Source organism: Amblyraja radiata, chromosome 15 (genome assembly GCF_010909765.2).
Source record: "Amblyraja radiata isolate CabotCenter1 chromosome 15, sAmbRad1.1.pri, whole genome shotgun sequence".
Lineage (NCBI taxonomy): Eukaryota > Metazoa > Chordata > Chondrichthyes > Rajiformes > Rajidae > Amblyraja > Amblyraja radiata.
This window is the reverse complement of record NC_045970.1, coordinates 45,015,802-45,028,169: the sequence shown is the minus strand read 5'-3', so window position 1 is coordinate 45,028,169 and position 12,368 is coordinate 45,015,802. Positions and strand designations below refer to the sequence as shown.

Below are 12,368 nucleotides of genomic sequence, written 5' to 3'. Positions count from 1 at the left end.
CTAGTGTGGACTCAATGGGCTGTCGGACCTGTTTTCACGCAGTATCTCTCAATACTAAAGAAATATAAACTGCTCGTAACCTGAATGGATTGCAAGTCGGAAATGCAACTGCAAAACGAGTTCCCACACGGCAGAAGATGCCTGTGGCTCCACAACAGCTAGCAAATCCACACCGCCAGTCTCCCAAAAGCTTAACTGTATTGATGGGCTGTGCACAAGTTGGGCTGTTGTAGGCTGGGGAGGACCTGCTTTTCTACACATCCCACATGACCTATACACATCACTTTGCTTTTTAATTAAAGTCACCCAAAAGAGCAACTGACCAGAACTGGGTATCAATTTTCCACAAGGTCAGCTTCAAAAAAAGAATTGCTTAGTTAGCATTACCTAAATAAAACAAGCCCAAAAAAACAAGCTGCGAATCATAAAAAACAAGTAATAATTAAGACATTCTATTACACACCGATTGTAAATATGTGTTTACTATGAACTAAAATCAGCTTGCGGCTAAAATACTTTTGACTCAAAACCATTACGTGGTCATAAATGTTTACAAATGAATCCCACAATAAAAAGGCCAAGAATCAATCTCCTAAACTACATAGGAATGACATTTGGAGATGCAGTTGTGGATTGGGTAGCATTTATGCCCGAAACAGATGATTGCATGTTCAAACCCCGTTCTGAAACATGAACAAAAAAATCTAAACTGAAATTTGTATAGGAGTCCTGCACTTTTGTACAAGTCATTAAACTCAGGCCCTGCCCCCTCTCTCGATTTAATGTAAAATATCTCAACTAATTATTCAAAGAGCAGAGGAATCTCTCCTGTTATCTTTACAAATATTTGCTCTCCCCACCAACACTATTAAACCAAATTACATCCCTGTTCTCTGAACATTGTTACAGTAGATTAATCAATATACTTCAAGTTACTTCATTAGCAGCAGGGCATTGGGAAATCCCAAGGTTGCAAAAGATAATGTACATAAACATGAATGCCTCCAATTACTGAAACAAATCTTCCAAGCACAACTATTACTACCAGTAACTCAACTTTGGTTTAGTTTAGAGATACTGCACAGAAACCTGTCCTTCAGCCCACAGAGACCATACTGACCATCAATCACACTAATTCTGTTATCCCACTTTCTCATCTACTCTCTACACATTATGGGTTAATTTCAGAGGGCATTTAATCTTCAAACCCGCATGTCTCTTGGATGTGTGAAGAAACCCCTGTGGTGACAGGGGTAATATGCAAACTCCACTCAGACAGCGTCCAAAGTCAGGATCGAACCTGGCTCGCTAACGCAGTAAGGAAACAGCTCCACCAGCTGCGCTACTGTGCCACTCGCTACTCCGCCTGCTCATGGAAACCCTTTCAACACAATGTCTGACACTGGAAAAACAGCTTCAGACTGGCTTCCCGCATTTCCTTTAACAGCTATTTTATTTCCTTTTCCACAAACCTCTCATTACCTTTACCAATAGCCACCCACTGCCTCACTATTCCTTTCCAGTGGCAGTGATTTGAACTGACAACCTTTAACCAAAGAACTCGTGTTGCAAGGTACAACATTTCAGTAGCCTTAAAATTAAGTTTTCTGAAGGAGGTTCTTATGGCAAAGGATTGTTTGAATGCTGTTTTTAGAAAGTATGTTATTTAAAAAGAATGACTGTCCAACTGGCCCACGCTCATATTTAAAATCTGGAAAAGCATTGGTGGTAATTTCTTGAACTGGCTTTGTTAACTAATCCTTGTGTTTACTTTTCCATCAATAGCAAATCTAACCTAATTTAACAAGCATCATTTTAATCACAAACTAATCAAGTATATTGCACAACCTCACAGTCTGTTTAGTAAAAGATCATTTCTATTTCACACAATTTAAATTGTCCTGTGGGACACACACACACACACACACTCATTAGCTTCAAGAATATTACACTGCCAGTCTCACTCCGCTAGACTGTGACCTTATTGTGTGGAGGCAACTTGCTGCAATCTCATAAAGTACAGTCACCACAGGAAATTAAGATAGAGAGAGAGAGCTGGAATAACAGGTGAACATAAATCACTCTCACAGCACAGGCAACATGGTTCGAGTGGCATGGTTCACGCTTCACGTACCGTGAATAAATCCTGACAATCTATGGGCTCCACCTATTGGTCACTTTGTTGAGACTGGTTTGGGGTTTTAAATCAAATATTTAATTGGCCATACAAAAATACATACAGTTCACATGTACCACCTTTAATATGATCAAATATCCAAAATTGCAAAAACAGTGTCCGGTCCATCAGAGGGATCTATAAGGGTTGCTGTCACAAAAAGGTAGCCAGCATCACCAAGGACCAATGGCCACCCTCTCATTTCACTCTTACCATCAGGAAGGTGGTATCGGAGTCTGAAAACTAACATCCAGATTCAGGAATAGCTTTGTCCCTTCAACCATCAGGCTACTGAAAACTAGCTCCAACTAAACTCTGAATTACAAACTGCCTTGGTTGCACGCAGGGCTTCGGGGGCTTTGTTTTGTATCTTATTGCTTTTTTAAAAAAATGTATCAAACTTTTTTCAGTCTGTTTTTTTTTGGTATCATTGAGTATTGTGTTTATAAACCTGTTGTCCTTCTGCAAGTATGAATGTCATTGTTTTGTTTTGATACATATGACAATAAAACACGCGGGTGGCTCTCTTGAGCAGTGAAGTAAGGCACTACAGTCACAATACAATAGTTTGGGAACAATGTGGGTCTTGGCAGCAGACTGCGTTGGCAAAAATGGGAGAAACCAATTCATCACTGCCTCAAAGTGATGAGTCGCTATAGGAACAAAAGTCAGCAGTCATCCCCTTGAGCTCAATCCACAGTGAAACGATATGATGTTTGTTCAAGAAGGAACTGCAGATGCTGGAAGTTCGAAGGTACACAAAAATGCTGGAGAAACTCAGCGGGTGCAGCAGCATCTATGGAGCGAAGGAAATAGGTGACGTTTCGGGCCGATACCAGGGCCCGATCCTCGACCTCTACCCTGCCTCTTTGTCGGGTACGTCGAACAATCCTTGTTCAATACGTACCAGGGCCCCATCCCTGACCTCTACCCTGCCTCTTTGTCGGGTACGTCGAGCAATCCTTGTTCAATACGTACCAGGGCCCCATCCCCGACCTCTACCTCCGTTACATTGACGACTGCTTTGGGGCCACCTCCTGCACCCACACACAACTGACTGACTTCATCCACTTCACCACCAACTTCCATCCGGCACTCCAATACACCTGGACCATTTCCGACACTTCCCTACCATTCCTTGACCTCACCATCTCCATCGCAGGGGACAGACTTCTGACCGACATACACTACAAACCCACTGACTCACATGGCTATCTGGACTTCACGTCTTCCCACCCTGCCCCCTGTAAAGACTCCATCCCCTACTCCCAATTCCTCCGCCTACGCCGCATCTGTTCCCAGGATGAGACGTTCCACACCAGGGCATCGGAAATGTCCTCGCTCTTCAGGGAACGGGGATTCCCCTCCTCCACCATAGATGAGGCTCGCACCAGGGTCTCTTCCATCCCCCGCAACACTGCTCTCTCTCCCCATCCCCGCACTCGCAACAAGGGCAGAGTCCCCCTAGTCCTCACCTTTCACCCCACCAGCCGGCAAATACAACAAATAATCCTCCGCCATTTCCGCCACCTCCAACGTGACCCCACCACTCGCCACGTCTTCCCATCTCCCCACATGTCTGCCTTCCGCAAAGACCGCTCCCTCCGCAACTCCCTCGTCAATTCTTCCCTTCCCTCCCGTACCACCCCCTCCCCGGGCACTTTCCGTTGCAACCGCAAGAAATGCAACACCTGTCCCTTCACCTCCCCCCTCGACTCCATTCAAGGACCCAAGCAGTCGTTCCAGGTGCGACAAAGGTTCACCTGTATCTCCTCCAACCTCATCTACTGCATCCGCTGCTCTAGATGTCAGCTGATTTACATCGGTGAGACTAAGCGGAGGTTGGGCGATCGTTTCGCCGAACACCTCCGCTCAGTCCGCAATAACCTACCTGAACTCCCGGTGGCTCAGCACTTCAACTCCCCCTCCCATTCCCAATCCGACCTCTCTGTCCTGGGTCTCCTCCATTGCCAGAGTGAGCAACACCGGAAATTGGAGGAACAGCACCTCATATTCCGCCTGGGTAGCTTGCGTCCAGATGGCATGAACATTGAATTCTCCCAATTTTTCAAGCCCTTGCTGTCTCCTCCCCTTCCTTAACCCTCGAGCTGTCTCCTCCCATCCCCCCCGCCCTCGGGCTCCTCCTCCTCCCTTTTTCCTTCCTTCTCCCCCCCACCAGTCTGAAGAAGGGGTTCGGCCCGAAACGTCACCTATTTCCTTCGCTCCATAGATGCTGCTGCACCCGCTGAGTTTCTCCAGCATTTTTGTGTACCTTTGAAACGATATGATGACTGACAGAAATCTTACTCAATCTCTGATTATTTTAGGTTCTTTAAATACTTTAGTGACCTGGTCTTTAGGAATCCGTCAAATTTTAACATTTTCAATCAACCTAGATTCAGCTCATTAGGGGAGGGGAGGGGGACTGGGGAGATTGCCCCAAATTTATTCTTAGATTTATTCCTGGGATTGTTGTTTGAAGAAATTAAACTGTCTGGATCCATACTCTAGAATCCAGAAAAAGAAGGGTCAATTTCATTAAAATTTCACAAAATTCTTCAAGTGCATGACAGTGTTTCTTCTGTCCAGAAGCAAGGGTCAGAGTTTGAAAATAGAGGGGGGGGGGTCAGCAAATTGGGAGAGATGACAAGAAATTTATTCACTAACAGGAGTTAATTTTTTGAAATCTTCACACAGAAGAAGTGAAGAGGCTTATAGTACGCACATTCACGGGAATCAATTTTTTTGTTGTTAAGGGGATAGCGCAGGAAAGTAGCTCCAGGGTGAAAGATTTTCCCCAATCTTATTGAATGCTGCAGTAGGCAGGTCAAATGCTTCCAATTTTTATGCTCTTCTGAAGCATGTTCACAATTGACTACCTCTCATTTTCAAGTTTTACATTGTTAAATTGCAGCCAATGAAACACCCTACCTCTTCTCTACCCAAAGCCCCAAATAACCCTACTAAGTGATTCAATAATTTGCACCTGCTTCTTTAAATTCAGTACATTATATTTGCTGTTAACAATGTAGTGTTTTCCACATTGAAGAGAAAAAAACGCTGATTGGGTCTGCTTTGCAAAACATCTTCATACTGTCTCTACCCAAATACTATCCAGAGCTTTAACTCTTCACCCCACTCTGACTTCGTTGGCTGACCTTTGTCCTCTGTCTTCAATAGCATTCCAACAAATCCTAATGTAAACTAAGAGAACAGCACTTCAAACTTATGCCGAGGTACGTTATGGCTTTGTGGGGGTCAACATCCAATTTAACAATTTAAACTAAGCACATTCCTCACATTCTTTCCACGTTCATTTGTTAACTTCAGATAATTATTCTGCACGAATGCCTCGTCTGGATTCTAGTTACTTTATGTTATCGCCTATTTTGCAATGTAACCTTCCCTGCTTTCAATCCTCTACACCTGCCTTGTCTTTTATCTAATCCTCCCCTCCCACTTTTACACCGATTTACAACTTTAGATAGACACAAAATGCTGGAGTAACTCAGCGGGTCAGGCATCTCTGGAGAAAAGCAATAGGTGATGTTTCGGGTCGAGACCCTTCTTCAGGCAGAGTCAGGTTGAGAGGGAAACTAGAGGTATGAAAAGATACAGAACAGATCAGAGCCAGCACCGACCGATGTTCAAAGAGCCCACCATGGTCCATTGTTGACTGTGGAGGAGGTGGTAACAAGGGGATACGAACAGTAAAACTAGCAGGACGTCTAGGGTTAGAGAAAGAGAATGCAAGGGTTACTTGAAATTAAAGATAATAAAAGTTGGCAAAATGTTGAATAATGACAGCCAACAGTAATTATGTACATGGCCTTGATTTAAGATAATGGAGTAGAGAAAGATACAAGATGATTACAGTAAACCCTCGTTTTAATGGACACCTTTGTAACTGATTTTGGTTATAGTGGACGGACCGGTCGATGTGGCTGTTATTGCGGCTCACCTTGTAGCCCCTGGCCGGCAGTGCTTTCTTCAGGCACTGTCAACGATAGTCATCGTGGGGCTCCGTAACTCAGTCATCGTGGGGCTCCACTGACTGATTTCACGTTCTGGCAATATAGCTAGTGAAAAGAGCTTCTTGTACTGCCTGGAGATTTAAACAGATCTGATCATCGCTCAGCATGTACTCATAAAAGGGACAAAGCTAAAGGTCGAGGGGAAGGGAAGGCAAAGATAGCACTGCATTTAATACTGAGTTGCAAATGTAGATACAGGAATGCAACATTATTAGTAGGTGCTGTGAATGGCTTCAATGACAAATTCAAATTCCCTTTATATTATGTATTAATATTATAGCTCCATTACCAACTGTTTACAAGACAGGTGTTAGCAGCAAAATGTCAATTCCCAAATGTATTTCTGTCTCTCTTGAAATATGCAGCCATATGCATGGATGAAACAGTTTACCTCTGGAGTGTATGTGCTACCATGTTCTACTTCGGAAAACAAGCAACAGCCCGTTATTCTAACCCATTCACAGTCAAGGGACAGGCAAAACAATTTTCTTGACTTGCATATCATGTGAAACACAAATTCTATCATTTATGAAATGAACATGACCAATACTCTCCTGGGCCATCACCACCAGCACTTGCTGGCACATTGGGTCTAAGACCAAGTTGCATTTTTGTTTTAAGATAGACACAGAGTGCTGGAGTACCTCAGCGGGTCAGGTTGCATCTCTAGAGTAAAAGGATATGGGACATTTCGGGTCGGGACCCTTCTTCAGACGAGTCTGAAATAAGTTTGATGAAGGGTTCCGACCCAAAACTACACCCATCCTTTTTCTCCAGAGATGCAACCTGACCCAGGTATTCCAGCACTTCATGTCTATCTTAGCAGCATCTGCAGTTCCTTTCTGCACCACCTTTACATTTTTGCTTATTCTTCAAAATCCAATCTAGCAGCAAATGAAGGGACCTTCCCAGTGAATGGGGATATCGAGCACTTCCATCAATTAAGTGAAAAATCGTCTTTGGGCTACCTCAAAAGGAATTTGATTAACAGTTGGGGGCCTTAACCATAGATGTTCATATCTCAAAACAGTTCCTCATTAAGGAGCAATATAGGCATTATTATTACTCTTCAAAGAGCAAAGCATAGGATGTGTTAGCAATTTAAAAATAATTAAATTCCCTTTCACCAATAACATGCTCACCAATGGCCAGTTTGGGTTAGCAAGGCTGACTCAACTACAGATTTCACAGCTTTAGCTCAAACATGAATTAAATTGTGAAGTTTCACGAGCAAGACAAAGAGTGGCGGCCTTAACATAAAGGCAGTGTTTGAATAAGTAGAGCATCAATTACCTCTGATTTAAAAAAAACAAGTTTAAAGAGGCTAAACCAAATGCCAAACCGATTATCACCTCCAACAAGACAGCGTCTTGTCATTCATTCTTGATGTTCAATTGTATTATGATCAATAAGTCCCCCATTGAAAATATCTTGGACTCAGTCATACAGCGTGGAAACAGGCCCTTTGGCCCAACTTTCCCACTCCGGCAAACATGTCCCATCTACACTCGTCCCACATGTCTGCATTTGGCCCATATTCACCTCAACCTTTCCTATCCATGTACCTGTCTAAATGTTTCTTAAATGATGCAATAGTACCTGCCTCAACTACCACCTCGACAGCTCGTTCCATACACCTACCACCCTCTGTGTGAAAAAGTTACCCCTCAGGTTCCTATTATATCTTTCCCTCAACCAACCACTCAACTAGACAACCATAAAAATGAAGCGTTTTATTGTCATGTGTCCCAGATAGGACGATGAAATTCTTACTTGCTGCAGCACGACAGAATATGTAAACATAATACAGAACTGGAGATAAAGTTCAGTGTGTCTATAGACCATAAATACATTCAGCAGAAGGACTGCACCTGTTCTAAGCAGTGGCTCAACATAACTTTCTCATGGACAATTTAGGATGGGAAATAAATCTTACCCTCGCTTGCAATGATAAATGGAGAAAATTGTGATTGCACAGGATAGTAACATTCACTGTGTGATACATATTGAAACTCTTTCCTGATTTTGGTGTATTAATTATGCTGTTTTTAGAACTGTGTTCCATTAGTGCAGTTTTCTTCAACAAAATTACTTTCTTAATCCGAGGATTTCAATTGTGCTTTTATTTGTAAATTGTCCCTATTGTGTAAGATAGTGCTGGTGTACGGGGTGATCGCTGGTCTAAAGTTGCACAACAAGATGTAAAGATATAGCGCCCTCCATAATGTTTGGGACAAAGACCCATCATTTATTTATTTGCCTCTGTACTCCACAATTTGAGATTGGTAATAGAAAAAAATAAATCACATGTGGTTATAGTGCACATTGTCAGATTTTATTCAAGGTCATTTTTATACATTTTGGTTTCACCATGTAAAAATTACAGCTGTGTTTTTACATAATTCCCCCCCATTTCAGGGCACCATAATGTTTGCGACACATGGCTTCACAGGCGCTTGTAATTGCTCAGGTGTGTTGAATTGTCTCCTTAATGCAGGTATAAGAGAGCTCAGCACCTAGTCTTTCCACCAGTATCCACTATCACCTTTGGAAACTTTTATTTGGTGTTTATCAACATGAGGACCAAAGTTGTGCCAATGAAAGTCAAAGAAGCCATTATGAGATTGAGAAACAAGAATAAAACTGTTAGAGACATCAGCCAAACCTTATGCTTGCCAAAATCAATCATTACGAAGAAAGAGAGCAGTGGTGAGCTTACTAATCGCAAAGGGACTGGCAGGCCAAGGAAGACCTCCACAGCTGATGTCAGAATAAAACTTTCTATAATAAAGAAAAAAAAACAAACACCTGTCCAACAGATCAGAAACACTCTTCAGGAGTCAGGTGTGGATTTGTCAATGACCACTGTCTGCAGAAGACTTCATTAATAGAAATACAGAGGCTACACTGCAAGATGCAAATCACTGGCTAGCTGCAAAAATAGGATGGCCAGGTTGCAGTTTGCCAAGTACTTAAAAGAGCAACCACAGTTCTGGAAAAAGGTCTTGTGGACATACGAGACAAAGATTAACTTATATTAGAGTGATGGCAAGAGCAAAGTATGGAGGAGAGATGGAACTGCCCAAGATCCAAAGCATACCACCTCACCTGTGAAACATGGTGGTGGGTGTGTTATGGCCTGGGCATGTATGGCTGCTGAAGGTACTGGCTCACTAATCGTCATTGATGTTAAAATTGCTGATGGTAGTAGCATAATAAATTCTGAAGTGTAGAGACACATCCTATCTGCTCAAGTTCAAACAAATGCCTCAAAACTCATTGGCCGGCGGTTCATTCTACAGTAAGACAATAATCCCAAACATACTGCTAAAGCAACAAAGGAGTTTTTCAAAGCTAAAAAATGGTAAATTCTCGAGTGGCCAAGCCAATCACCCGATCTGAAACCAATTGAGCATGCCTTTTATATACTGAAAATAAAACTGAAGGGGGCTAAAACAAACATGAGTTAAAGATGGCTGCAATACAGGCCTGGCAATACACGCCTCACCAGAGAAGACACCAGAGAAGACTGGTGATGTCCATGAATCGTAGACTTCAAGCAGTCATTGCATGCAAAGGATATGCAACAAAATACTAAACATGACTACTTTCAATTACATGACATTGCTGTGTTCCAAACATTATGGTGTCCTGAAATGGGGGGGGGGGGGGGGGGGACGACGAACTATGTATAAACACTGCTGTAATTTCTACATGGTGAAACCAAAATGGAAAATAATGGCCTTTATTAAGATCAGACAATGTGCACTTTAACCACAGAAGTGGGCGGCGCGACTCTTGTCAGCAGCGGCCTCTGCAGTCCGTCTGTCTTTTTTTATTGTTTCCTGTCTTGTTCTATGTAGTTTTTATTGTTTTTTTTGTCGGGGTATGTGTGTGTGTGTGGGGGTGGGGTGGGGGAACTTTAAGGTCTTTCCCCTGCACGGGAGACCCGACCTTTTCTTTGTTGGGTCTCCGTTGTCGTTGGGGCTGCAACGTGGAACGGTCCCTGCTGGGAGACCGCTTTTCGGGGCTTCCGCAACGGCGACTTCTCCCGCCCGAGTTGCGGGGTTGAAGATTACCTGGAGCGGGACCTTTCAGCACCGCCCCGCGCGGCTTGGAATGGCTGTGGGACTTTGTGAGCGCCCGCCGGGGCTCCAACACCAAGAGCCCGCCGGGGCTCCAGCACCAAGACCCGGTGCGTGGCCTTGCATCACCCGGCGTGGCTTTAATGGCTGCGGGACATTTAACATCGCCCGCTGGAGGCTTTGACTCTGTCTTTGACTCTGACATGGGGGGGAGAGGGGAGTGCAGGGGAGAGATATGTTTAAGTTTTGCCTTCCATCACAGTGAGGAGGACTCACTGTGATGGATGTTTATGTGAATTGAATTGTGTTGGTGTGTGTCTTGGTTCTTTTTTTTGTATGGCTGCAGAAACCAAATTTCGTTTGAACCTCATGTGAGGTTCAAATGATAATAAAAGGTATTGTATTGTATTGTATTGTATGTGATTTTTTTTCTATTACAAATCTCAAATTGTGGAGTACAGAGGAAAATAAATAAATTATGGGTCTTTGTCCCAAACATTATGGAGGGCACTGTAGTACTCTGTTAACACAATGAACAAGTTGGAGGTTGTCTTTAATAGCTTGATGGTTGTTGGTAACAATCTGCTCCTGAACCTGGATGTTACGATTTTCAGGCTCCTATATCATCTTCTTCCCGATGGCAGAGGTGAAATGAGAGTGTGGCCAGGGTGGTGTGGGTCTCTGATGATGCTGGCTGATTTTCTGAGGCTGTGACTCCTGGAGATCCCTTTGATGGTGGGGAGGCCAGTACCTGTGATGGGCTGGCTAGTATTCACCACACTTTGCACCTTCTTCATTCCTGGGCATTCGAGTTGCCAGACCAGGCTGTGATGCAACCAGTCAACATGCTCTCCACTGCACACCAATAGAAGTTCAAGAGAATACTCGACAAAATACCGAATCTCCTCAATCCTCTAAGTATGGGAATGAATGAGCTTTCTTTATAATTGTATGAGCGCGCTGAGTCCAGGACAGATCTTCAGTGATGTACACAGCCAGGAATAAGCTAGTTTGGTATTCCGACTGCGCATGTCCAGGTCATAGGTCACTGGAGATAAACATTCTCGGCAGCTGAACTGCTGCGTGTATACAGACCTGCATTTCATCCGTAGTCAGGATCAAACCGGGTCTCCGGCGTTGCAAGCGCTGTTGAATTGCTACTGGAGTTAGCCACACTAGTTTTCCCTTCTCACTGGTCCATGCAGAAATCTCAGCAGTGACAATCAAATGAATCACGGTCCGGTCCCCCTCAACCTGGGTGTATGGGTTCCATTCTCACACGGGCTGCCCTCCCGGGTTATTATACACCCCTCTCCTGCATAACCTCAGGAGGCGGATTTGTGAGTGGTGTCTCACTACCGTCCCCGTCCCCTCCCGAGTGTCCCATCCCTGTCCGGGGGCGGCCGGTGATGTCCGGGGTGACCCTGGACTGACGGGACACCGGCCAGGAGCAGTGGCGGCCCCAGGGTTACAGCCAGCGCGGAGAAGAGCGAACTCCAGCTCAACTCTGCTCCAATTCCCGAGGAGCCTATTCCCCAACGGGCCGGGGAACGTCAGCTGCACCTCTCGTCTTATCCAGTGGCTGTCAGTTAATCCCCTCGGTGCCGGTGATAGCCGGGCACGAGTCATCAACGAGGATACACATAAAATGTTGCAATCATTGTCAGCGGATCAGGCAACATCTCTGGAGAAGGGACTCGACCCGAAACATCACCTATTCCTTTTCTCCAAAGATGCTACCTGTCCCGCTGAGTTACTCCAGCACGTTGTGTCTACCTTCGGTGTAAACCAGCATCTGCATTTTCTTCCTACAAAGAGACACCTTTCTGCAGCTAAAGATGTGGTCGCGGGGAGAGGGATGGTGAGAGAGGAACTCGCTATCGCGGCTTCACTGCAGGTCCTGGACACCCCGTCTCTGCAAGAACTCCCCGGCGCTAGAACAATCTCCCCCCCCCCCGGACTGGAGGGAGGGTCTGAGGAACATTGCCCGCCTCTGCAACCAACGTGCAGACCCCGACACTCCATGCGGAATGTTAAACTAAACATATCTGTGAGCAAAACACAAACATGCAC

The 12,368-nt window shown here is 44.5% G+C and overlaps 1 protein-coding gene and 1 long non-coding RNA gene across 2 annotated transcripts in view; both read right to left on the bottom strand.

Moving 5' to 3' along the window:
• ccdc6 (coiled-coil domain containing 6) overlaps positions 1-12,368 on the bottom strand; it is a 50,813-nt gene that overhangs the window by 26,108 nt on the left and 12,337 nt on the right. The gene's annotated exons all lie outside the window — the stretch shown is intronic.
• On the bottom strand, positions 1,289-11,652 carry LOC116981337. The gene is made up of 3 exons (XR_004414213.1): positions 11,472-11,652; positions 6,761-6,764; positions 1,289-1,304 (listed from the first exon to the last, which is right to left on the bottom strand). It is a non-coding gene; the product is annotated as an uncharacterized LOC116981337 (long non-coding RNA).